Below are 23,365 nucleotides of genomic sequence, written 5' to 3'. Positions count from 1 at the left end.
TGTTGGCACACTCGTGATCTTGGTGTCGAGCCAGTTGTCTGGCTGCGATCAGGCAGCAGCATCTAACAGTGATGGAAGATCATACCTTGGAAGTGGGGTGCTAACTTTAGGCTGTATTCCTTAAAAGGATATAAACTCTGAATGCTTATCCAGGATGTAATTTATGGTTCCAGTATGTTTTGACTTTACATAGATGAAAAAATAGTCCTTTTGTGTATGCATATATGCATAAAAATTCCTTCCTGCTCCGCGTCCCCCCTCTCCCGCCCAGAGGAATCCAATAAAACAATAGCTGGTGCTGGTTTATGTGCTAACTTAGCTGCATGGGCTGTTGCCTGCTGAGGCTTAGAAGGATTCTCCCTCCTTTTAACCCAACTCCTTAGAGGTATTTTAACAGCTAGACCTAGTTTTAAGTTGCTCAGCTGGAATGCATGCTGTTGGAACAGATTTTTAGAGATGCCCTGCACCTACCAAACCCACGTGATTGTTTTTTTTTTGTGGTGGGCTTTTTTTTTTTTTTTTTGGTAAAATGTCAAAGTAGTTGCATATTGCTGCCCAAATAGATTGCTATAATTTTCAAACTTCAGTGATGAGATTCCTCCATGCCAAGGTCCTACCGACTTGTGCTGCATCAAGCACAGGTATGTACCCCAGGGAGGTGGTAAGGTAAAGACTGCTGGAAGAGGGTGTTTTTTACATATGAAGAAGCCACCAATTTAAAATATTCTGCAAGTTCCCCAGGTGTCTACACTTCCCTGAACCGTTGAAGCAAAGCTGCCTGATCATGATCCAGCCAACAAACGATCACTGCATCCTTCCTGGAGCATCCGCACCAGCAATACAAAACCTGCGGTGGATGTTGCGTGTGTCTGTGTGTGACCCCATTTGTAAAACACACGAGCACGTCATTAAAGAGACATAAACTTCTTTCTGTGCCACAGCCGGGCCAGTCCTTTTGGATAACCTCAGTATGGAGTTCTAAAAATATCCATTCTTTCATTCCGTAGATTGTGAGCAACTGTCAAGCTTTTAATTCTGCAGCCAAAAAACCTTTGCAACCGTGAGACACAGTGGGCAGAATCATTCAAATCACTGCAGCTATGCTAATTCCTCTAGCTGAGAATAACGAGCACATCAAATCACTCTTCAACACACACATGAAATTTAGGGAAATGGCTAGATTAGCATTTTAACTCGAGGAATGGTTGCAGTGATATCGTTGGAGTGTCCTGGGGATGTGTATTGACCACCCTTATGATCCTCATCATACAAGGCTTGGAGCGTATGGAGTGAAACATCCGAATGCTGAAAGACAAGGATGCATGTTTCTGCCTAAGATGAATTGCAGTGTTGTGAAAAGAAAGCAAAGAGCCAAATTTGTTGGTTTTCCTTTTAAGTTGTGAACAGTTTTTTAGTTATTTATTGGAAATATTAACTTATTAAGGCTCTCTACTGGAATATTTACATAATATATTATGAGAGTAGATTTCTGATGCCTAAAATTCCACTGAGAGAAATGGACTAATGTCTTTTTATAGAGGATAAATTTGCAAAACTAATATGCTGAAATGTATTAGGGGAGATAATGCATTCAAGAGGTAACTAAACTTACTCTGTGAGTGATTTATTAAGAAAATAGTTTTGATTTTCTGTGCAGGTGTTGAGATACCATGGAAGAAATCCTCACTAGTTTTACGTGAACCACAGGCACACTCAAAACTTCAACAATGGCATTATTCACATGTGGTTTTGAGCAATTCAGTTTCTGCCTTGTGTCTGAAGAATGGCATTTTCCAAGCAGCAAAAGCAGAGTCTGTGGAATTGATGGCAATGTTGTACACACAGCTACTACCGCGGTTGATAGGAATGTACTTCTTACCCCTGTATTCCAGTATCAACACTGGGAATTTCCATCTAATTTTATTTTTCATTCATAATATCTTCCTCAATTGCATGTCTAGATTCAGTTATTATACATTATCATCAGGAATCAAATAGGCAATTTATAGTTCTACCAAGATAAACACTTCTCAATACAAATAAATGCCCGTTAATTCTAAATGTGTTTTGTTCCTGCACAAAGAGTTGTAGCTAGTTCCAGGCACACTTCTAGCTTGTAGGGCTCCACAAACAGCTACGAATCTGTGTGTGTGTGCGCTTTTGTAGGAACTTCTAAAGTTACATCTGCACTTCCCAGCTGTGAGTAAGTACTGCTATTCCCCTTCTGTAGCGGGTGAGACCAAGGTGTGAGCTTTTACATATCCTTGCCTAGGATTGCTCTAGAATTGCTGAGTATGAGCGGCCCAAAAGTGCTAGAGCTATAGCTGAATGTAGATCTGCTCTCTCTTCAGAATCACGTTAGTACTAATTAACCACTCCCAACATATTAACAGCCTTCAATGCATTTCTCAATACCCAAATAAATGTCCTTAAATTAGCCGGTTGAGTTACTAGGAGCAGTCTGGCTGTAGCAGCTGGGAGCTTGATGTAGGCCAGTTACGATTCTTTTCTGTGTGTTTTGTGAAAATGTGCTGTTTTGAAGTGAATAATTATCTAGTTACCTAGGTAGTAATAGACACCTCCCAGCACATTAATGGAATGTCGTTATTGTCGTGTATTTTTCAAGAAGAATGGGATCTTTGGGCAGATACAGGTCTTGGTCCGGCAATGGCACAGCAGTGAGCATCCGTTCATATGCTGCTGGTTGTATCATAGGGATGCCAGCCGTCAGTTTACACTCTTCCAGCTCTGCTTCCACATTCAGGGTTTATCTGGGGGTTTTCTGTCCCAGTGGCTCGAACAGCTGTGCAAATGGAAGTGCAGTGGCCTACATTTCCAGAGCGATTAGTGAGACAGACTGACCCACTTGAAACTCTTGTCAAAAAGCTTTGAGCCTTTGTCCAGCAGTGGAGCCGCTCTTATGCCCTGTCTCAAGCTGAAAATTCAAAATTGCTGGGCGTTTTGGAGAAATTGATACGGAGATGTAAATTGTGCTTGATATTTGTTTTCCTCTTCTTGTGCCTGGATGTGTCATGGTTCAGTGTGATGGGTCAGCCTGTGTTTCATTAAATATTAACAGTGACACTCACTCATGTTCGTTTAGAGGGCAATACTGTTGTGGTAATGGCTGGAAAATTTCCTGGAAGTCTGCGGATAAAGATGTAGCGGCAACTGGCACTCGATCACCGATGGCGCAGTTTCTAAACTGTCCTGCAGAGGGGATGGGGAATGGGAAGAGGTAAAATGTGCGTGGGAGAACAAGAAGAAAGATACCCTAAGAAATAATCATGCACCTGCCAAGTGCGGGACAGACCTTTTCTGTCCTGCACTTTCAAAATGATCACATGGAAATGCTCCTCCAAAATCTGCCAGTCTGGCCTTCATCTTGACCCCAGTAAAACCACTGCTCGGAAGCCACTTCAGCAATGCTGTCCTTCAACAAAACCTGGCATTGCTGCAACGCTGGGTGTCCAACGTAGGGCACTCACTTCCCCCGATAGGAAATGTTGTGCTTTCACTTCACTTGAGCAGTTCAAGAAAAGCAGCGATCACTTACCTCTTGTGCAGCGTGTAGCACGGCTGCGTGGCTACCTTGCATCGTGCGGTACAAGTGCTCCCTAACAATGTTCTGTTTTTCAGTTCTACTCACACCTCCTAGAGCATCTGAAGGTCTCGCAGAGATTTGACAGGAACAGAACTCCTCTAGCCGTCGGTACGCCGCCAGAGACTCTGCTAACGGAGCCATCCAAGGCGAGGTGAGACAATGTGCATCCTGTGTGATTAATCGCATCCAGGAAGGCGGAGGAGTGCGTTTAGCCCAGAACTTCCGACTGTCTGTTTAATATGAAGATTTGTTGTCGGATGCTTTAGAACTGCTAGCAGTTAATATTAATGACAAGCTCTTTTGTCTTACTTGTACATGCTCCGTTTCGTATTCGTGTGTGTTGTAGCACCCAGGTTTCCTGTAGCTTTGATAAACAATAGTCCCATCATAAATCACATGATTTGGATTTCTGAGGAGTGTTTATGCCGTGACTTCGCTGAACCCAGCTGCCTTTGCGTGTGAAAAACCTGGAACGGGCACGATTAGAACAAGGGCTAATGCATAAGGGTCTGTTCTGATACAGACCCTTAACTTTGACCGGGCCTTGGCTCTTAGGAGTTTGTACGTATGGTTATGCATTTCTTATAAATCAGAAACTTCGTATAAATAGAGGAGTGATCCACAGACTCTGGTACATTTCAAGAAGAAAAAGATTTTTATTTTTCAAATCAAAAGATACAGTTGTGAAAAGAAATGCAGGATGTGTTTGTTTTCACTTCTGTTTATTTAAAAAAAAAAAATATTGTCTGACTCTGATGAGCAAAATAATTCAGGATGCAGTCATAAATCTCCTGGCCCACAAAAGCAGCAGTTCAGAGTTGTATCCATAGCAACCCCTGTAGCCAGAAATGAAATCTGATATGAATAGTCTCGCACAGAGAGCCGTATGCAAGTCACACACTCTCTGAGGCAGCGTGCTTGCGAACCAGAGAAAATAAGATGCTTTTTCTTTTACTTGTTGCTTCTCTCCGAGTACTCCTGCCGTGCCCCGTTTCGTGAATCAAACGGGCTGACAAACCAGCTATTATTCCATGGCCCTCAGCAATTTGGACCTAGGCTAGTGGCCAGTGGAGAGGCCGAGAAACAAGCGTGAGCCTTGCCAGTGCTTGAGCTAATAAATGAACTCAGCTTACAGCTGCATCTACGAGCTGCTTATGTTCCCCTGGTTAATGTCAACCTTGTTTCCCCTTCCAGCGACACGGAGCTTTTGTGCGCGCAGAGATAAAACCGGCGAGTGGTCGATAGTTCCTAAGGGAACAGAAATATTCCTGAGTGCTAGAGGGTCATGTTCACTAGAACGGCCAAAACCAAGAGAAAGGAAACGCAGTGAAAAGCCGAATGACCTCACCCGGTCTCTTCCTGAAGAATTCCTAGGAGACAGTAGGCTCTGAAAATCGCTTATCAAAACCAGACGTCAGAGAAATAGCCAAGGCATACCCCAGAATTCCTGCAAGAGGACACAAAAGTTCAGGCGTTTCTCAGACAACTGAAGTGGATGTTGGCTGCCCTGCTGGGGAGGAGCCCTGTGCATCCATCCTACAGTGAAGTGGCCTTCGATGGATGAGGTGGGGTTACCTACGGTATGGAAAAACATGCAGACCCTGACACCGCCGTCAGCAACGGAAACACAAAGAGCCTGGAGTCGCTGTTGGGCCAGTGCACTTGTATCAATAACGCCAAACACAAGCTGACACCAGCAGATTGTTGGAGGGAACACAACGCTGCTTTGACGCACTAACAGCTGCACCAGGCTTTGATGCCTGCAGAAAACTATATGCTTATCAAACCTTTTTTTAACGGTGAAATTTCACTGCCTTCCCTGGAGCATCAGCCTCTTGAGTCTTTCTATACGTTCTGTAAGATGGTTTTGAAGTTAGTTAACACTTGGAGTTGTTGGTTACCAGTAGAAGTCACTGGGATTCCCGAAAAGGTACTTCATTTTTCAAACCAGTTATACTTTTCCTTTTATTTTTTTTTGCTGGTTGCTAGGTGTTTTACGTAAATGGTTTTTTTTTTTTTAACACCATCTCTTTGGATGCTGCAGTGTGAATCGTAATTTTGCATGCCGTGCGGTGTCAGCTTGTGATAAATGGAAGGCATTGTTGCTTCCGTAGGAAACAATGACAGCCAAGAGGGACAATTTGCTGCAGTCCACAGGAATGCAAAAATAATATGTCACTGCTCTCTACAGCTAATGAAGACAAACCCTCGGAGCCAGCCCTTTTGACGGAGAAGAGAATGCTTTTGCATAAGATTTAAGTCTAGAGTTTTATTCATATTAGAGCACATTAAACAAGAAAACAGCTAATTTACTCTAGATTTTCCCTCTGTACTAGAGTAAAACAATTGTTCAAGAGACTGAAGGACAACTTTTATTAAGAATATTTGAATATTTCTCCAGTATTTTCCCCGTACTCTTGACTGGTATTCCCAACAGATTTTCCCCCTGTGTTCTTGTGTCGGAGAGACTCAACATTTTACCTTGAAAATTTAACTTACAGCTTTTCATAAAACAGATGAGCGAGTTATTGCCTACAGTATTCAAACCAACCCCTCTTACATGCTGGAGGAGCTCATGTTTACACTTCACTGCGAATCTATCAGCTTTCTACTTCAAGAAAGATATAATTTTCCTAAGTATATATAATCCTCCTAGACTTACGTGTTTCGTAAGTTTTTTTCTGCTCAAAGGCTGGTAGCAAAATGGGTGAATAATCCTTGAGTGTTTCTGGGAAAGTTATTTGATGTAGTCTTTAGCTAGTGCTTTACATCCTGTGTTATAACTAAAATGAAAGCACGCCCTTATACAACACACTGTGATAATTCTTCATTTTTCTTCAGTTAACAGAGAAATGTACGAAACTGCTCTAATTTAGCCTCCCGCTGTACAAACTCAGCTTCCATTGGTGTCGGTGAAAACAGTACTGGTTTATAGCGGCATCTCTTCAGTTCCTGCCATCCTTGCCATGTCAGTAATAAACTGGCATTTGTAGATTATAGGTGATCAGATCTGTATCTGTTGTAATAACGTGGGGCTTTTCCTGATCCTGCGCATCACAACTTTCCATTTCTTGTAACGCGCTGTCAGTTTTTAAGGTAATTTGATAAAGCGTGGGGAGTGGGAGTAGAAGAGAGGGTAAAATCAGTGAGAACTAAAACGTTCTGTACAAACACCAACACAGACCTTAGGCATAAGGAGCCCATCCTGAAATGAACGGCAGCCCTTTGGGACATCTAGTACATCTTAAATCAACCTGCAACGTCGGACCCCACAGGTCAGCCCAGTAACATCCGAACACCTCAGCGGAGCTATCAGGTAATCTCTGGAAGTTCAGTTCTTCCTGCAGTCACAGAATGCAGCGAGGATATTCCAGGCACTCAGTTAAACAACAGAATACCTAAGGGGGAAAGCAGTGCTGCATCCCTGCACTCTTACGTACTTTCTCTGGATGGATTTTTTCACAGGAAGTAGCAGAAGCCCAGCGTTATATTTAATCAGATATTTATATAACACGCGCACAGATCCCCAAACCCTGTTAATTTACTGCTGAGTTTTGCAAAGGACAATTTTAGACAAGATGTCTTAAAAGAACAAAATGCCAAAATTAAAATCACTGGGAGACCAAGTTAACGTGATGGAGAGGATGTTCCCATGGCATCTAATGCCTTTTCAGTCTCCTCAACGCCCAGAGCATCTTCACTAACCAACTTTAATTTTATCACTTCAGGAGCACCTGACCCTTGCTCCTGGGCTGTCTTATTTGTAGTCCTGTTCAAGGAGCATGTAGTGCATATTAACTCTGTTTTCCAAAATAATGCCATAAGAGTATTTTTCTCTCCCATCTGGAGTTTCTTGGAGCCTCTGTCAACACCAGTTCAGCTTCCTGAAGAAATTAATTCAGTATTCTCCAGATAAAGCAAATATCATTAGAAGCACATGTATGATTATTTTAAATAAAGAAGAAACGTCCGTTACAGGATAACAGGGCATGTACATGACAAATTAAATCAGAAAATGTATTGCTACAGGACAACCATTAGGCATGTGTATTGTTCAGTTGCACTAAGGCAACAGAATGATGCTCGTTAAAGTCAAAGGGAAGTCGGTGTCGTTTGAAAAAAACATTTGTCCTAATAACCCATGTCATCATGAGTCGTCTGAGGGAACTTGCAGTCTTGATTTTTAAAATTATCTAAAGAATCATCAGGTGCCATGGACAAGCTCAGAGTTAAGTTTCTTTCATTATGACGAGAATAATTTTTAAATTAATAATCACTGTCCATATTGCAGTAGAAGTGGTCAGACTGCCTACGTCCTTACTCGTGTGACTGGTTTCCACTCATGAGTAACATTGCTGCTCATGGCTTACATGAGTAAATGTTCCAAGCTCTGATTCATGTTTCCTAAAAGCATTGTGTTGTGCAGTTTATTTCGTACACAATTTAATTCATACATTAATTAGACTATAAATAAACAGCCCAATGCCTATCCTGCCCTGTACCACACCAGTATAGCTGTACTCCAATCATTTTTTATGACTTCCCTATAGCAGATCTACTTTTTGAAGATATTTCATTTGCCCTGAGCTTCTCTGGTGAAGTAGTATAGTAGCTGTGCAGGCTGTTTGGCTGTATCCCTCTGCTGTGCTCTCTGGAAGATCTACTATCCGAGTATATTTATCTACTCTGCTTTCTAAGCCTGTTACTTTAACAGATTTGTTGTTTCGTTGGTGACACTTTTTCATTTTCATCGAGCATTAGTGAAAGCATTTCATTAGTCATTGCACACAGGGAGAAATCGTAGATCCATTGAATTCAAACTTGTTACAAAACTCTTCTCTATTCTGAAGACAGCTTTCTCTTCTCTCCGTGGCATCATCCAATGGTGTAACACGCAGAAGCTTCCTGTCAGAGAAGGAAAAAGATCTGGGATAAATCTTCCTCATCATTTCTTGTTCCATTTGTCTCTTCAGATGTAGATAAAGCTGAGGCTAAACCCCTGTGTTCTGTGGTGCCCAGGACCTCTGCTCATCATCTGGGGCTCCATTGCACCAAGCGCTGTACACAGGAGTTTACTGCTCTGAAGCGTTCACACCATTGGGTTTGACAGAAGGCTACGTAAAAGTTGGCCGTAAACCAAAGTATTTGCTCCTTGTGTGTCCCCAGTGAGCTGTTTGTTCCTCAGGCCTCGGACACGGTCTTCATGGGTTGTTCCCAGGTGGCAAATTTCAGTCCAGAAGGAAGCTGCATGGGAGGAGTTTTGTAAGAGAGCTCTAGCAGAAGGCTCCTAAGCTTTCTGCTTAGATTTTGGCATGAGTGTGGGCTATTATTAGGAAATAAATGCAATGTGGGAGAGATAGGTCTTGTCTTTCCTCTCTCTCTCTCTTTTTTTTTTTTTAATCAGGTTTTGTAAGCCAGAGACTAAAAAAATCTTTGAAATGTGCTGACATTTTAGGACTTTTTGTGGCAGCTACTAAAACCAGAAGCTTCCAGTATTGCTGTCCAGAATGTGCACTTGAATTTTCAGTGTTCACTGACTTTTTGTGACATTTGGATGTATTGTTAGGAGCTCCGTCACGAGGAATTTCTTTAGAAGCTGTGCTACCTGGTGTGTCCGAGTCGTTGATCTGTGAGCTAAAAAATCCTTCAAGGCAACAATGAGAGGATAAAAGCAGTTATGTTCTCACAGGTCACCAGTCCTACCCACAATCACCCATGCTGGTGTGGTGAGGAGGTGCAGCTTGTCCCCCTGCACCCAAAAAAAAAGACATCTTCTACTCTGGAGGGAGAGAATTCCTTCACAGAAGAGGTTAGATGGTGTCCCCACTGCTGTTCTCCCTGCGGTCTGAGTGGAGCCTGGGCTTGTCTTGTGCTGTTTTCCTGAGACAAAATGAAGGAAGAAGTGAGCAAGTGGTGGCCTGGCATTCAGGTTTCGCTCTGCTGCGCTGTCTAGTCTTTAATTAGCCAGGTCTTTAATGCTGCCTCTGTCTCTGAGTGTTTGTGTGTCTGCTTAGGCCTGGAGAATTGCAGCACAAGTGTTGAGCAAATGTTAAAATAACGATGGGATAAAGGAGAATTGGTGGCTGCATTCATTGCCCACCTGGATGGGCACAGCTCCATTAAGTCAGACATTCTTGAAGAGAAACGTGGGAGAAGATGCCCCAGTTGTGCAGGAAATCCCATTCTTGATAAGTTGAAGGTGGCATAATTCAAGACTTCTGCATTTGCACTGTGGAATGGAGACAGCGAATGATTAGCTGTATTATTGTCTGTACAGCACTGCTGTAATACAATTTGTGAGACTTAATCTGTATGGTTGGGCAAGTGAATTTCTGAAACCTCTTACAATTAATCAACAGTTGTAATTGTAATAGATTATTCTGTCACTCATCAGCCTAAAACGTTGTGTTGTGCTCAGCTGATTGGTGCTTCACGAGGAGGTATCTGCTTCTAGTCCAGTGGCAAGTTCATCAATTCTGTCCTTCCGTAACACGAATGCCAAAATAGCTGAAATACATAACGTGATGGCTTATGGCCAGACTCTACGGCCGGTCATGGCTTGGGAATGGCGTCCTGCCCGAGGCGTTGACTCACAAACCGCAGCGCTGAGGCTGTGTACAAGGTAGGCTGGCCGCTACTTGCATCTCATGGTAGAGCTTCAGAGAGGTCTCTTCTCTGCGTGCCTATTTGTGCCGAGCAGCGAAGCAGCCTGAGACGGCGGTATTCAAGCATCACACTGCGCTGTCGTCTGACATGTCAGCTGAAGCGGCAATACCCTCATATTTCTGTGAGGCGTGGCGTTATCTGTGCGCGCTGTGGCAGCGGAGGCTCAGCACGTTTGGTAAAGCGTTGCCAGAATACACTTCAGAATCAAAATCACGCACAGTGATGTACTAATAAGTCTTTTCCAGTCAATCTTAGTTATAGGGTGGGGCTGAAGTCGATGGAAATGCTGCCATAGGCTGTAACGGTAGTTGGATCCGGCCCCGTAATGGCACTTTGTTTTAATTGTCTGAGGACTGTGGCTTTCGTCTGGTTGCACGTTAATGAAACTGCAAAGTCAGTGGTTCCAGCCGAACAAAAGGAATGGGGCCGGAGTTTAACACGCGTTTCCCGTTTGTAGTAAGTGATGGGAGCAGGGCAAAACTGCAGCCTTTGAAAAAGGACGCAGCCCTGTCGTTGCATTTCGTTGGCACAGATCAGTGGGGATTACGCGGTGACCCGTGGAAGTTCCTGCTCGGACTCTTCTATGAATACAACTGCTGTCGCTGCACATGGCAGGGGAAGTGGTTTGTGCGACCACAGAGCGTCTGCGAAACTCTGTGGTTCTAACCAGGGGTGAAAGTGGGGAATACGTGGTGTGAAGTGAGTAACAGCCCAACGTAATGGCTGATGAACATCACAGGGCCAAAACATGTAAAGTTTACTCTAGGAAATCATCCTGTTGCGCAAGTGCTGGTGTCCTGATCACCAAGATTTTGTTTAAATTTAACAGTACCTAAGGAGAGAGATTTACTGGGAGGTCTAGAACCCTTTTGCTCAATGCTATTGTGCCCGTGGTCTTCCTTCTGCCTCCAGTCCCTCTCCACCTGTCCTGCAAGGAGGACATTTTTCCATGTGAAATGTATTTGTCAGTACTTGAGAGGAGATGAGAGCAATGGGATCATTAAAATACACTCATCTTTATTTGTTTAATTTTTAATGACTCAGAAGAACATGCCGTTTACAGAAGCCAAGCAGCAGTTAAGAAGCTGCCTGGTGCTCGAGGAAGGTGAGTCTTGCACACAGGTTTGGCATTGATCTTCTCACTCACATGCTCGTTAATTTTTCCCCATTCCTTCCTCCCTTCACCGGACTGCCTGGAAACAGCTCTAGACAGTGGGATGTCTCTGAAGGTAGTGCGTGCAACATGGACGCTTGTCTCTGCTCTGTGCTTTTTCTTGTGCAGAGAAGAATACAGCGAAAACAGTCAAATGTTTATTTACTGCAAATGTCAATTAAAACATTAATAAAACAACAAGGTAGAATGTGGGCAATTCAAGCAGCGTTCATCCCGCTGCTGAGTATCCAAACAGCTGCTTGGTAAGAAAAGTGTCTCATGACCTTTCTTTCGGTTTTCAATCTGCCAGGACTCCAGCGAGCTCCCCTCAGCCCTCTGCAAAGTGATCGTAACACACACAAACGCCCAGAAAATGTCTCTCGGAATCAAAGCTGCTCTCCGTGATAAACAGCGGATATTGATTTGAACTGAAGACATTTGGCTCCAGAGGTACGGCTTAGCCCAGTCGAAGCGTTTGGCTGCTGTTAGTGGAGCGGCTTTGCTTGACGTTGGTTTGCATTGTGTTCAGGAGTCTTATCACATAGACAGCTAAATTACCTTCAGATGTTCGTTTGGCCATTGTCTGCGTTTCTTGCATTACTGCGATGAGCTCTACCACACGGGATGAAATCTAATCGACAAAAATTAAGGTCCCCTTCCTGTGACATTGCTACATGTTGGTACAGTGTGTGCTGGCAGAGGTGGCTGATGGTAACGCAGTGGGGATATAAGCTTGGTTCAATTTAAAAAAAAAAGTACTTCTGGACTGTTTTATTGTGAACTTGTAGGCTTGTTCATTTTTTAGCCTAAGCATCAAAACAGTTCCAGCCATACAAAATTACAGAACAAGGATTTTGTTTAAATAATTAATAGTGAATGATTTTATAATGCTTTTTGTGTATTTGGGATGCTTTACAGAGCTCTAAACCATTTTCACCTAGCAATTGCTCTTCCTGTCACTGAAGTGGGTCAATACGCCATGTCCTTCTATGGCTTCTATTAACCTTACGTATTAACAATGCAAAAGCAAGATACCCTCACATATCATGACCTGTGTCTCTAGGCTGAGTGATTTCTCAGACCATTGGAAACAACTGGGTTTGGAAGCTTTGGTTCTCCCTAACAGATACAGATATAGCAGAAGGAAATTGCTAGAACAGAATGATGGGCTGTAGGCAGTCAGCTAGGACTCAGATCATCTGTGTCTGATTCCTGGCTCTGAGCTCCTCTGTCCACATAGTGACTGTGAGCCAGACGATTTTTGAGCATCAGCACTTCCTCTAGAAGGATGATGCTTTCCTGCTTTGCAGGAATCTTGAAAGCTTACCGTGAATTTAAGGTACCAGGGCACTATGATAATGGTGGCAGTGTGACTGGATTGCCTGTGCCAGCCATGCCTGGCTTTTATTAGCTGCGCTGCGAATCTGCCGATGCAGTAAAATGGTAAACAGAGCCAAAATCTGAATCTCGGGACATGTCTTTGAATATTCTAACGCTCATCTAAAATACTGCCTCCTGATCTCCTAGGTTACGGGAGCTTCCCTCACTAATTAGTCAATGAGTCTGCAGCACCAAGGATGCTGCGGGTGAGGCTGGAGCATAGCAATTACAGCTTAAGAGGTTTCGTGAAGAATTTGGTGAGAAGGGACAGTTGGGCGTGTACACAGAGGATTTAATACAGGTCTCATGAAGATTCCTGTGTTTGTTCACGCAGACCTATTGTCTAGCGCGTTCCTCTGACGAGGAGGCTCAGGCTGCAGGATTACTGTGAGAGCTGTGCTAGGTAAATCATCTTCTTTGTGACTGAATCATCGGCACAAAACAAATAGTTTGGAGAAGCCAAATTTGCTTGTTTCGTGCGCGCCTCGCGTACGCACCTCTGCGCCTTTCCATGCTGCAGAATCCAGCCTTTGAGTGGAGCAGGTATTTGCCATATATCACATTAATTGCTTTGATGGTAGCAAGTTACAATAGTGAGTCAGCTAATTGAGCTTGAAAAACAGTTTAATCCTATTAAAGCACATAAGGCATCGTCTTTCTTGTTTTTCTTTCAGTGGTGCTGGATGTGCACTATTCACAGATGTTAAGAAACACGATTGTAAGCAGTCTGTCTAGTCTTAAAAAACTGTGGCCCCACAACAGATAAATGAGGATTACGTTTTGTAGCCTCTGTCACTGGGACTTTGCTGGCCTCACTTCCTCCACCTTAATGTCTCCATACGCACACCCCAAAACCAGGGACGGTCTGTGGCAGGACAGCGAAATCTTCCTGTTTTAATCACAGTACCCTGCTGAAAGAGGGGCAGGCAGGTAATGGATGTTTTATTTCAGTACTTTGTGCGGATTGAGCAATATATTTCCCTACTTGTGTCAGAGCTTGAAAGGCCAATCCATTTTTAATGAGCTATACCATGCATAGCTAATATAGAAACTTAATTTTAGATACAGATTTGGGGTTTATGCATTAGGGAACCATGTAAATCGCTGCTGGGAGTTAGGATGACACAAGTGTGGTGTCCAGTGGTGGTGCGAGGACCCGGGCGCAGGTGAAGGTGGTCCCTCCAGATGTCTGAATCCCAGCTGATAGATACTGTCAAGGATGAGCTGCTGCATGCATAATGTACGAGTCTGTTCCAGTTGGCCCTGTCCAGAGCCTCTTAAAGGCTCAGTTCCCCACAGCCAGGGATTAAAAATAAATAATCTAAAAGTGGTACTAGCTCAGCTAGTAAGCAAAGGAGCAGGGTCCTCAAGCAGAGCCAGAGAGCCACACGGTTGCACGGATAATGGTACCTGGATAGCTGCTCCTAGCCCAGCTGTGGGTGCCTGGCGCTGCCTACTGAGGGTGGGGTTCCCAAGGTCCTACCCAAAGACGAACTCCACAGGCCAGCTGCTGGATTGAAAGGATTGCTTCTCTAGCTGGGAGTCCAGCCTCTTTGGCCAAGTCCTTGTGCATCCCAGAATGTTCTAGGGTACAAATACAAGGTCAAACTCTCAGTCAAGCCAGACAAAGAGACAGAAATGCAATAAGAGAAACTTTTCCCAGCTTGGTTTTCTGTTATATGGCACTTCCTTACCTGTTTTGCTCACTGCAGAATGACAGTTCCTCAGTTCTCCTTCCACGCTCTGGACTGCCAGTTCGGGGTGCAGTGTAGACTTTCTTTGTTTCTTATAACTCTGTCTTGTTTTTATTTTTTTGTATTATTTCTCAGCAGTCAAGGAGCATTGTGAAGTACTACACTTAGGCTGATTGCAAGCGGCAGAGCAATGCCACCAAGGCCATTGTGCCCCAGGAAATCACCGGGGCCCTTCATGGCTGGCGAATCTGTTCCTCTACAAGCACCTTTTTGTAATGTTCTCCTTCCCCTGCCAGCTGTTTGTTCATGCATCAACAATGAGGAGCAGTTGAAGGTGAGCTTACTCTTGCACTTGTAGCAGATTAAAATTAAAGCGCTTTGAAGAATTGCACTCTCCTTCCTCAAACCGAAAAGAAAGACCTGAGCAAAGAGCAGCAGGCGATATGATAAGAAGATCATTCAGCTCACATAATTAAATACAGAGAGTCACAAGATCAAAGGGCACCTGGGTAAATTAAAAGAAAAGCCTCATGGAATGGATCCATCTCTGGAGCGGTGTCATATGGATTAGAATGATGTGAAGCCTTATCCATCAAAGAAAAGATGAGTATGGCTGGGAATGAGCAACTGGTCAGAGTGTACTTCTGGTTTGAATTCCCCAAAGAGCAAAAATTGATACAGACTTACATCAGTGAAATGGGGTGGCAGCTTGCTTAGACCTTAAAGAAAATGACTGTCCAAGTCACTGGGAGTCTTTCCGTTACCGTTAAGTCTGGCTGAGCTGAGGTTGTGTCCACAAGATATATGTCACCTTCTTAGCCAGGCAGGCAGGACAGGGAAGTGACCGTCGTGGGTACATGGCGAGTACAGGCAGTGGTGAATCAGAAACTTGAAGCAGGAAGGAAAAGAATGAAAACAAGCAGAGAGTGAGATATGCAGAAAAGGGCAGCACACTGCTGGCAGCATTATAGCGAAGACATTGAGACAAACTGAAACCTGGAATAAGTGGGAGTGACTCACACGGACTTCAGTGGGAGCTGGAGCTGTTCAGGCTTGTGCAGAGGTTCATCCCGTCTAGCACAAATTATTTTCCAGGGCACCAGTGAGAGCGTCTCCACTTGCCCAAGGAGTGTTTTTCTTTGCCAGAAGCCTCTTGTTCCAGTTCTTGAGATTTCCCACAGCGCCAGCTGAGTTCAAGGCCCTTCAGCATCTGCAAGGCACCGCTCCTGAGTGTCATGGAGATAAGGATCTGAGGCTGGGAAGCAGAGTTTAGAGGAACAACACATACTTGACTTTGTTATCATGAATTATCCCATATCCTTCCTACAACACAAGTTGCCAGGCCATCCAGATACATCTGCAGGGTAAACACACGTCCAAAATAATTGAGTGCTTATGCCCTGCTTTGTTCAGCCCTCTACTAGTTCAAAAGTCCGTGGGGGTTAGTGGTAGATCCTGGAGCCAAGCGAGAAGATGGTGTACTCATTTAAGTGTCAATGTCCGCCTTGCTCTTCCAGTTCACAGCTCTCTCGATGATATCTGGGCAGTAGGAACAAAGTGCCACCTGTCTGCGTGCGAACTCTTTCTGCGGCAATTAAAAATCACAGCACTTTGAATTTGCGCGGGACCCTTGAAAACCGTATCTTCAGAGCTGCGAAGCTTCAGGGCCGGGCTGCTTTGCCCTGTTCTCCAGGCTCCACCTACACTTTGTCCCTTCCGCCTTCTTGAAAGGAGTGTGGTGAAATGTGCGTGCGCAGTGGTCTCATCTCCAGTGCCGCGCAAAAGGAACATCTGTCTTCAGCGCAGTGTGAGTAGTCTGAGTGCGCAAATGGCCGATCTGCTGGCTATCAGCCTCCGTTAGTAACGAGGAGAGATTCCCGTGCAAGGAGTGGGAATGTTAAGATTGGCAAAACTTTATGAAATCGAGGTGATAAGTTGATTACTGGGGCTTACTGCTCATTTGAGGCAAATGAATTTTGAACGTTTGGCTAGGCCTTTCCCAGTCTCAAGGGAGCTGTATGTTCATACCAACATCCGTAACCTGCAAAGCCTATAGACTGGTGTCACCAGTTCTGGTAAGGAAGGGATCACTTCCCAGCTGAAAAACACCGCAGAGCCTGCGAGCGACTGTGCTGCTGTGGTACCCCCTCTGGAAGTCAGCTGCGGTATTTCTATGTGATGACAGAACATCTTATTGCAATTATTTTGGAGGGACTAAGGGGGCTTTGGGAGGCTCCGAGCAGTCAGGAAAGGGACGGAGAGGATGGGGTGTGGAGCTCTCTTAGCCATTTCCTCAGCGTTTGGTGCGTGACTGTGACTGCGTGATTTATCGTGCCTAAACTGAAGTGGAGGGTATCGGACCTGAGCTCTGGATTCCAGGACAGCAACATACGGAAGAGTCAGAGGTAGATCCAGATCCACAGAGGACCAGTCTTCTACATGAGACAATTCTTGGATGTTAATTGCAGGTTTATTAGCTCACTCAGAAGTGTTCGTTGTTTGCACAGCTGAGCTGTGTGTCTCAGAAGATAAATAAATGTTCTTGTCCTAGGAAATGTCAGTGACAAACTTTCAGGCTTAGCAATCCATTTACACTGGTTCTTTTCGGAAGAGGGAAGGCAGGACATTGGGGTTTGGTTAAGGAAACCCCTCTCTAGCAGCCCTGGAGGTGGGCAAAGGAGCAGTTTGATGCGAGAGCCACAGGGCCTGGCTTTCAGCAGTGGGAAAACACCCAGAAGAGCTTGACGTGGCCGAGCATTTCCTAAACAGCGCTGCAAGAGAGGAGAGCGTCTGGTGGAATTAATTGCCTGTAGTTTTTCTGAGGTGGTGGCTGGGTGTGGCTGCAGCAGAGCAGAGGTGAGAAGGGTGGGAACAGGTTTTGGTTTTTCCCCAAAAAATGTAACTGGTAAAGAATTTCAAGAAAAGTCCAAAGAAAAGCGCCATGCAGAGGCTGTCTTAATGCACTGATACCTCCCCAAAAGCTTCAGTTGCCAAGAAAACATAGAAAATTGAGGTGGCTGTGCTAATAACGACACAGATACAGTGTCCGAGACTGCCAGTTCCCCTTTTTCAGTAGCTTGTAAACGTCAAATTTGAGCTCTTCACGCTAAATCACCTTCCCCTATCTGTCAGGCTCAAGTTGAACTTGGTTTTGCTGTGGTGTTTTTAACTTTAAACCGAAGCACTTCAGCTCTTTTTCACAGTGAAGTGTGTCCCATGTTATATGATTAATGTTTTTTTTAAATACAATGGTTAAAATGTATTGACTTGCTGTTTAGGAAGGTGGTTACCACAGAGGTGTGGCTTGCCACTTCGGTGGAAGTAGCCCAAATTTGATCATTCTAAAACCTCAGAAAACCTGGAACACCATCGAGCCAGGAGAGGCTTGTTAGAGTTTGTCAGCTGAAGTCAGGGCAGAGTCCGTCAGCGCTGAGCGTGTTCTGGGATTTAGGACCAGCACTGGTTTTCCAGGAGGGACGAAAACTGGAGCCAAAGTTGAGCAGAGGGAAGAATCTGGGACGGGGACAGAGAAAAGCAGGAGAGGGATTAAGCTGAGGAGAACCAAGGGAAGGAGCATCTAAAAACCATTAAAATGCTCTCCCCACAGAACTGCGTGTTCCTGAATCTTGGTGCTGCTATACCATCGGGAAGTGCCTGTGAAGCCCACGGCGGTGGGTAACTCCCTCTCCTGCTCGACGCTTGGCCAGAAGGCAACGCATTTCAGTCTTCCAGTGCTGCAGATGCTGCTCCTGAAAGCTTTTCCTGGGATCCCGCTGAGCGCTGTGCCTGTGAGTACTCACAACTTCCAGTGACACGCTGATGGCGTCTGGGGATATGTGTTGTCCTGGATGCAGTTCAAGGTTTGGACGGTGTGAAAACTGCAAGTTTTGCAAGACTGCTTGAGCCTTGAGCAGGGAATGGCCTGATCCAGCGATGACAGGCAGCTCGGAGGCTGAACAGAGGCTGCACGGATGTTTTCCAAGCCTGTGCGGGCTGCTCTCAGGTATCTGATGCACACGAAGGGCAGCAAGTAGCCATGCAAGGCGGTCTGAGTCTGATACAGGAGGGAGGAGACAGACCTTCAGGAGATACATCAGGGCAAGGGTGAGGGCTGGCGGAGTGGAATTCAGTAGACCAGCATGAAACGGAGAGGTTTTATGGAGCCTGAGGCTGACTAGATAAACAGGTAGGGATTGGGAGCCGAAAACTGGGGATTGACTGGGCTAGGAAGCAGCGGCGTATCTTGTGAGCACCACGGGAAAAAAAAAAAAAAGCAAAGAAATGAGAAATGCAGTGTTGAGAGAAAGGCAGGCATCAAGTAACATGTAGAATGTGAAAACAGTATCTACTCGTTGCTATTGGGGACTGCTTTTCCTGGAGACAGAAAGAAGGCTGGAGCCCGATGGAAAAAATAGTGTGTAATAGCTCCTGATACAAAGAAGGCTGAATCGAAATTGCGCAAGCGGCTCTTCATCTGCGGAGGTGGGAGAGGATGCTGAAAAGTTAAATTAAAGTCAGAGGAGTGGTTTGGTATTTTTGTTTGTTCTGAGGGTTTTTGTGTTTTCAACATGGAGGGTAAGTAATTACTGCAACGGTGTAATAGGGTACATAATGAATGACTAACGAATTCTCTTCCCCTTGGAACCTCCCAGTCTCCTAGGAAGACAAACCCAGCCAAGATGTAATCCAGTTTACCCAGAATTTATTGCTGGGGAAGGAAATTACGATGGGGGACGTTGTGGCCTGCCTGAGAAGGGCATTAATGCAATTATTCATAGTTGTGAAGTCTCTGATCCTTCAACTCTGACATTTCTGTGTGTGGCGTGCTTGTCCACAACTTCAGCGCTGTTCCTTTTGGGGTCAGCTTTGCATGTGGAGCTGCAGAAAGGAGCAGAAAAGCTTTTACTGAGTCGGTGGCAGCTGAATCAGTTGTGTCGGCTCCTATCTGCTGCGCGGGCGTGGCCTGGCAGCGTGAGCGTCGCAGGAAAAGCCAGAGGAGGGGTCACTTGGGTAGGGCCCAAATCTCTCCTGCAGTTCCAAGGTCAGCAGGGAGCAGATGATGCTAGAAGATGCTCTGGGCTCTGTGCCTGCTCGCTCCCACTTCCAGCCTTCCCTGTGTGAATGGGCTGCGAAGAGGAAGCTGACGGTGACCTTCAGGCATGTGCTTGTCCCTCGTGATGAGGGAACGGGAAAGGCTGGTGGAAAAGGAGGAAATCTCTTTTTTTTTCAAGCTGAGGGGCAGCTGCAGAGCTTGCAGGCAGGCTCTGCGATTGCCAGCGGAGCCTGTACCGTTTACAGTGCTGGCTGCCGAGAGATCAGCATCTCCTGAGGTGGTCACAAGGGCTTCTGTGTCTGGGTGGCACAATTCTGCTGCTGGCTGTCAAGGTGTAGTTAAAGATGAGGAAAACAAGAACAGAATGTGGCCTGTGATGTCCTGTCAGTGTTAAACTGCCTTATAGACTGAGCTCCTTGCTGCTGCGATCTGGCCAGCCCTGCCCCGGTGTGGATTGCTAACCTCCTCTGCCTGACTCAATGGTGGGAGGCAGATTTCTGTTGTTTACAAAAACCGCAAATGCATTGGGCAGGAGGATCTCCTCTCTTTCCTCCTACCGCATCCAATTCTCTCCCCACTCCCTCCCGCCCGTCCTGCTAGGGACCAAGCTGCTCCTGGGAGGGGACAACCCCCCCCGGTCCCCAGCAGCTGTCCCAGAGGCTGCCAGGAGCCAGGCTACGGTCTTGTCCGGGGCTTCAGCACAAAAACCGGAGCCTGATGGTGTTTTGGAAAGAGGTGGGAAGTCCACGTCTCGGGCTGCGTCTTGGGTGGAGACGTGTTGGCCCTGAGGAGTGGGAAGCAGGCCAGTGGGCTGGGGCCAGATCCCGTGGCCTCTGCTATCTTCTGGCATGGAAGGTTCTCCTCCTCCCAGCTCTCGCAGCCAACGTACGCTGCTCCCTCGCTGCACCCACGATAAACAGGAGCGGTTTTGTGTAAAATCCAGCAAATCTGGACAGCCACATCTATGCAGTATGACAATCCCACCGTCCTGCTTTAGGACGTGTCACCATCTGGGCTGGATTTTAGGGCAGGCTTTTAGAATCAGACTAGCTGAAGAGGGGCATGGAGAGGGAAGGGAACGTTGTGGAGGCTGTGGCTGAAGGCCTGCCAAAATAAGAATCTCCAGCACAGGCCTGGGTGTGCCCTAGGGCTGGGAGATGGGCTTAGCAGCCCTCTGGGATCCCTTCCACTCCGATTTTTCTCTGAGTTCAAGGCACGGGAAGGGCAGATTCCCTTTTGTTTTTCATCAATGGCAGTTTTCTGGAGAGATACAGTGAAAAGCAGCTGAGAAATGGCAGGCTGTCACCTGAGAGAATCTCTCTCCCTTTCAGCTATTTTGGATTCCAGATAATTCCATCTATCTGCACACACGAAAAAGATTCTCTCCTAAGAAACTGGATGAGGTTACCAAGTCCAGCCAGCGCTGAATTCATATTTGCAGGTCTTGGAGGGGTCTCTGCATGACACATGCATTCAAAGCCAACCGAGCGCACAAACTTTTTGCAGGAGGCATAAAAACTGGCTTATAATCATCTCTTCATGCACTGTCTCCAGCGCCACAAAAATCCTTTTAAGTATGGGCAAGGTGTTAATATTCTTGGCTGAGTGGAAACCTAACAAATACCTTTGACATCTAGCTTGGCTGGGTTTCTCCTTGGATCTGCCAAGCATTCTTTAGATGTCAAGGTCTGGGATTTATACGCTGGGAAGCGCATGATCTTTTGAGGGCGTAGAGTTAACCGGTTTTGCACAAAATGTCCCAGTTACGTAAAAGTCATTTTTTAAAATGAAATCGGTGCCGTACGGAAAGTCCTAAGTACAGAACCAGGCGCCGAAGCGCTCTGTTTCTGCATAGCGCAGATGCAGCCCTAGGACTGGCTTTGCAGGCTTCTCCGCCCTTGTATGTGACCGTGCTCCAACCGTGACCCGAAGGGTTTGTCAGAGAGGTAAAGAGCGGCTTGGATTTCCACGGCCACCCTCCGAACAGGAGTTTCATCTGTGGCAGGGTCTGTTTTGTTTTCCACTGTGGATGTCTGTGTGAAGATCTCGTTTCTAAAAGCCCAAGTAGCCAGATAACCCCAGGCATTTTGCAAAGTGGATTCCTCCTTGGGCTCCCTGAAGTTCCATTGATTTGTGTTCGTAGAGGAGAAGAGAGCTTTGAGGTGGATGTCCTCCTCCTCACTTGGACCACCCACTCATTGCGTTGCCATTGTTGCTAGCCTTGAAGTTCCAAGTCCCCCAAGCTAGATCCTCCTGAAGAGGAGGTAGATTTGAATCTCGTGAAATTTAAGAAAAAAAGGAAGGCGAGTGAACTTTGTATATTTGCCTTTCAGATTTTCAGCTTTCAGAGGCCTCAAATGCATTTTAAAGCATTTTTCAACAGCTGAAAAAAGAAAATAAACTTACTTTTTCTTTGATGGGTAGAACAGCATGACCTGTGAAGAGACCTGACATTCTTACGCAATCACCTGACTCCAGTAGCAGGGTCTTCAGAAAAAAATGTCAAATCTCTTACAATTCCTGATAAAAACGTGAGTGCTAGCAACGCGCCAGCTCTGCCAGGAGGAGATGGCCGTGTGGCACAACGCCTGTCATCTTTATCGGCCAGAGCACAAGGCAGAGTTCACCATGTGAACAGTGTCCTCAGCGGGAGAGAGCGGCTGTTTGCGCTTCTTTTTAATTAATATAACTTCTCCCCTTGGCCCTCAGCTCTTGCCCAAAAGCGCGACGTTATAGCTCTTCAAAACGAAACACCTGGCAAGCTGAATTGTGAGAACATATTCAAGGAACGGCATTTTGTCAGGAAGAGTAACTGTGAGGCCTTACAAGGAGCGACTGCTTCCCGCTCATCTCCCGTGGCCGCCTGGCCGCGTATCCCGGGAACAGGCTGCCCGTGGGTGCGGGAAGCGGGCACGGATGCCGCTGCTGCAGCCAGAGCCCGTGGGTGGCGTGACGCCAGCCTCTCCCAGAAACGCTGCTCTTTCCAAAACTGTTTCACGTGGGGCAACGCCGGCTCTCAGAGCCTTTGCCGCCTCTCTCACTGCGGAGAGGAAGGGAATTGCCCCTGGAGCTGGCGTCTTTTCTTGTGTTTGCTGTGCGGATCGCGAGACTTGTGGCAGGGTGTGTTTAGGCAGCGACAGATCACCACAGCCCCCAAATCGGCTGGAAGAGGAGCTGTTAAAGTCTTCTGTGCTAATGAGTTTCTAAATATTGCTTTGAGTCGGCTTGCTCCGACTCTGTGGGCTCCTGGCTCTGCTGGGGGGGGCCTGTGTGCAAGCAGCAAATCCAACCCACGCAGCAGTTGGTCCGTACTGGGAATTCCAGTGAGGCCAGCGGGGACCTGGCCTGCAGCGAGCTAATCATGGCATGGAGCATTTATTAGAGAGTAAGATGTTTCCACACAACAGCCACGGAATGGAAACTGAGGTTATCATTCTGGCCACTGGCTTTTCTGAACTGTGGCAGAGATCTGACTGGAGGCTTTGCTGAACTTCAGAGTGTAAAAATGCATGGAATTAACGTGCCGTTACTGTGAAAAGCAGATCTGGGTTATTGCTAGGTACGTTCCATAATGGAAACTCTCCATTTTTAGGTGGATGTGGATCCGCCCTGAACATGTCTTTGTTTATTTGTAAGGTTGTTTCCTGTTTTTTTTCTTATCACAAACTTTCAGCTGTGAATGAAAATAAAGAGGCAGGCTATGACGTTCCAGGCTCTAGACTGAGGGATGTGAAGAGGCCTTTTCACGGTGCTTTGAAGGAGCTGGACAACTGTCCAGGGGTGTGTGGAGCCAGAGAAGACTTCTACAGCTTCCT

Source organism: Chlamydotis macqueenii, chromosome 3, assembly GCF_036417535.1.
Source record: "Chlamydotis macqueenii isolate bChlMac1 chromosome 3, bChlMac1.mat, whole genome shotgun sequence".
Taxonomy (NCBI): Eukaryota; Metazoa; Chordata; class Aves; order Otidiformes; family Otididae; genus Chlamydotis; species Chlamydotis macqueenii.
The sequence above is the reverse complement of the archived record's forward strand: the minus strand, read 5'-3'. Positions refer to the sequence as shown.